Source organism: Haliotis rufescens, unplaced genomic scaffold (assembly GCF_023055435.1).
Source record: "Haliotis rufescens isolate VD_foot unplaced genomic scaffold, xgHalRufe1.0.p SCAF_1, whole genome shotgun sequence".
NCBI lineage: Eukaryota > Metazoa > Mollusca > Gastropoda > Lepetellida > Haliotidae > Haliotis > Haliotis rufescens.
In genome coordinates this window covers 61,945,565-61,950,285 of record NW_025963779.1, presented here as the reverse complement: position 1 = coordinate 61,950,285, position 4,721 = coordinate 61,945,565, and positions in this window count along the sequence as shown.

Sequence of the window (4,721 nt, the reverse complement as noted above, 5' to 3'; positions counted from 1 at the left end):
ATCAGTCCACAGACAACCGCGGAAACAGTTGACGACGGAGTGCAGCTGTTTGCAGTAACACTCAGTTCTATTGTGTGTTGTGTGACTACATGTTACAGTGAGATACAGCCTATTGTGTGTTGTGTGACTACATGTTAAAGTGAGACACAGTCTATTGTGTGTTGTGTGACTACATGTTACAGTGAGACACAGCCTATTGTGTGTTGTGTGTCTACATGTTACAGTGAGATACAGCCTATTGTGTGTTGTGTGACTACATGTTACAGTGAGACACAGCCTAGTGTATGTTGTGTGACTACATGTTACAGTGAGATACAGCCTATTGTGTGTTGTGTGACTACATGTTACAGTGAGACACAGCCTATTGTGTGTTGTGTGTCTACATGTTACAGTCAGATGCAGCCTAGTGTATGTTGTGTATCTACATGTTACAGTGAGATACAGCCTAGTGTATGTTGTGTTACTACATGTTACAGTGAGATGCAGTCTATTGTGTGTTGTGTGTCTACATGTAACAGTGAGATACAGCTTAGTGTATGTTGTGTGTCTACATGTTACAGTGAGACACAGCCTATTGCGTGTTGTTTGACTACATGTTACAGTGAGATACAGTCTATTGTGTGTTGTGTGTCTACATGTTACAGTGATACACAGTCTATTGTATGTTGTGTGACTACATGTTACAGTGAGACACAGTCTATTGTGTGTTGTGTGTCTACATGTTACAGTGATACACAGTCTATTGTATGTTGTGTTACTACATGTTACAGTGAGATGCAGTCTATTGTGTGTTGTGTGTCTACATGTAACAGTGAGATACAGCTTAGTGTATGTTGTGTGTCTACATGTTACAGTGAGACACAGCCTATTGCGTGTTGTGTGACTACATGTTACAGTGAGACACAGTCTATTGTGTGTTGTGTGTCTACATGTTACAGTGATACACAGTCTATTGTATGTTGTGTGACTACATGTTACAGTGAGACACAGTCTATTGTGTGTTGTGTGTCTACATGTTACAGTGAGATACAGCCTAGTGTATGTTGTGTGTCTACATGTTACAGTGAGACACAGCCTATTGCGTGTTGTGTGACTACATGTTACAGTGAGATACAGCCTATTGTGTGTTGTGCGTAGACATGTTACAGTGAGACACAGTCTAATGTGTGTTGTGTGACTACATGTTACAGTGAGACACAGCCTATTGCGTGTTGTGTGACTACATGTTACAGTGAGACACAGTCTAATGTGTGTTGTGTGACTACATGTTACAGTGAGATGCAGCCTAGTGTATGTTGTGTTACTACATGTTACAGTGAGATACAGTCTAATGTGTGTTGTGCGTAGACATGTTACAGTGAGACACAGTCTAATGTGTGTTGTGTGACTACATGTTACAGTGAGACACAGTCTAATGTGTGTTGTGTGACTACATGTTACAGTGAGATACAGTCTATTGTGTGTTGTGTGACTACATGTTACAGTGAGATACAGCCTATTGTGTGTTGTGTGACTACATGTTACAGTGAGATACAGCCTATTGTGTGTTGTGTGACTACATGTTACAGTGAGACACAGTCTAATGTGTGTTGTGTGACTACATGTTACAGTGAGACACAGTCTAATGTGTGTTGTGTGACTACATGTTACAGTGAGATACAGCCTATTGTGTGTTGTGTGACTACATGTTACAGTGAGATACAGTCTATTGTGTGTTGTGTGACTACATGTTACAGTGAGACACAGTCTAATGTGTGTTGTGTGACTACATGTTACAGTGAGACACAGTCTAATGTGTGTTGTGTGACTACATGTTACAGTGAGATACAGCCTATTGTGTGTTGTGTGACTACATGTTACAGTGAGACACAGCCTATTGTGTGTTGTGTGACTACATGTTACAGTGAGACACAGTCTATTGTGTGTTGTGTGACTACATGTTACAGTGAGACACAGTCTATTGTGTGTTGTGTGTCTACATGTTACAGTGATACACAGTCTATTGTGTGTTGTGTGACTACATGTTACAGTGAGATACAGCCTATTGCGTGTTGTGTGACTACATGTTACAGTGAGACACAGTCTAATGTGTGTTGTGTGACTACATGTTACAGTGAGACACAGCCTATTGTGTGTTGTGCGTCTACATGTTACAATGAGATGCAGCCTAGTGTATGTTGTGTGTCTACATGGTACAGTGAAATACAGCCTAGTGTATGTTGTGTAACTACATGTTACAGTGAGACACAGTCTATTGTGTGTTGTGTGATTACATGTTACACTGAGACACAGTCTATTGTGTGTCCTGTGACTACATGTTGCAGTGAGATACATAGAGGTTATCACGCGAGTGTGTTTGGGGATGGTTAATATCCTGCATTAGAAATAAACATTGTATTTAGCGAGCCTTGTGTTGTGTGATGGCCATGTCCTGCCCCACAGATGGCATCCGTCACTAACACATGCAAAGGCAAGTCAATTGTTCACCTGAAAAAAAACCCCACAAGTATATGTCTACCACATGTCTACCATAAGACGAATCAGAAAGCCTTGCTGAGGCCTTAAATATTGTAACCTTGATCAAACAACTTTCGAAGAAAAGTCGTGTGACTACGTACAAGTCGGAAAAGCTAGATAAGGTAGCCCAGCAGAAAAAGCGTTCAGTTGTCACGCCGAATGCCTGGGTTCGATTCCCCTCTCGGGTACAATGTATGAATCCCATTTCTTGTGTCCCGCGTCGTATCACTGCCGCAATATTACTGAACTGAACTTTTGTTTTCAATCAGGCTCCAGACAGTATTTACGGAGATTAATGTTTCTATGATGTTTTGGCAAAATTTAGAGTGTTTTCGTGAGGTTCTTATATAGGTGACCGCCTCCGTGGTCTATTGGTAGAGCGTCCGCCCGGAGTCCGAGAGCGGAAGGTCCGGGGTTCGATCCCCGGCCGCGTCATACCAAAAGACGTTAAAAGATGGTACCTGTTGTTACACTGTCTGGCGCTTGGCATTAAGGGGCTAAAACAAGGACTGGTCGGCTCGGAGTCAGTATACTGTGACATTCATGTTAAACTGCCGCATGGTATCTCAGTGAGCTAGCACTATAAATCGGCATCAGTCCGGACTAGTACAAGCAGCCACACAAACACACACACGTACATGCACGTCGCTATATAAGTGCAATAATCTTGGACGCGACGTTAAACCCCATTTCACCATCTAATATAGGTGCTCTGAAATAATTTGATTACTTTAATAATAGTTGGTTTGCAAAAATAATATATGTCAGCATAATTACTTCTTACCTCTTTAAAGTATACACATGCACAAAAGTTAAGCGCCACCATATTCATAGTCTCTTGATTTCACGTGTGGGAATCAGAAATACGAAATATGATGATGTATGACTGAATTAGGCTTCCGTAGTTTCATGAACCCAAATTTGTCCAGATACCACAAGGAAAGCGTGCTTTACTTGTTGCTGCAGTTCCCCTACCCTATAAATAGTGAAATTCAAGTTTCAGACACGTTGTTGCATTTTGCTCCTGTGTGAGATTCCTCTTCCAATAGAGGTTGAAAATCAGCCATGGTGAGGAGAAAGTTAACGAACGCTGAAAGATGGCAAGTGATAGGCATGAAAAATGTTGGCATGTCATGCAGAGCCTATTTCAAGACAAATGGGTCGTCATCACAGTGTTATCACTCGTCAGTCCATTTGCCACTTCAACAGATTTAAGACTGCAGTGGATTACCCACCAAAGACTCTCGACGATGACCGTAAGGCGTCGCCTCAGAGCGGCTGGTTATAACGCCAGAAGACCCGTAAAAAGTCCTCAACTGACTGAGAGGCACGGAATAGTCTGATATAGTATCGTGCCCCTCGGTGGAACTTGGCCAACTGGAGAAGGATCCATCTGTCTGTCGAATGTCGAATGCTGCTACGAACTGCTGATGGTCGAATACATGTTTGGAGGCAACGTAACACTCGTTTTGCACCAAGGAACATCCAGAAGACCTTAGCATGTGGCTGGGGATCTGTCATGATATGGGGTTGTGTTTCCTTCGGCTGCAAACTTCCGCTGGTGACAATTCGTGGAAACCTGAATGGCCAACAATACCAAGATGCCGTTCTTCGTCCAGTGGTAGTCCTTCATTTTGACAACCATCCTCTTCAGACAAGACCTATTTACATGGACGACAATGCTAGACCACACAGATCTCGGGCAGTTTGGGCTTATTTGCGTCAAGAAGCTATTGCCACTCTTCCTTGGCCGGCCTGTAGTCGGGATCTTAATCCGATTGAGCATCTCTGGGACATTCTTGGCCGGAAAATCAGACATCGTGATCCCCCAGTTCAAAATCTCGCTGCACTTGAAGCCGCACTCAGAGAAGCATTCAACGACTTGTAATGAGTATGAGGCGTAGGGTTGAAGCTGTGGTCAATGTCCGTGGATCATACACACGTTACTGACGTTTCTGTCTTGCAATAGACTCTGCACTCCCTAGGGTGTCTATGTGACACCTGATATGGTCTGCTGATATCATGACAGTTACATGACAAAAAAAGTTTTGCAATGTTTTCTAATCCTTCAATTTCTGGTCTTCGGTAAAATTCCTTTCTGCTCATATTCTTTTGGAACACAAGACAAACTTGCTTTGGGACAACTTTTGCATCACATGAGGTTTACATATACGGCTTATAACAATCGTACATCTCGTTATAAT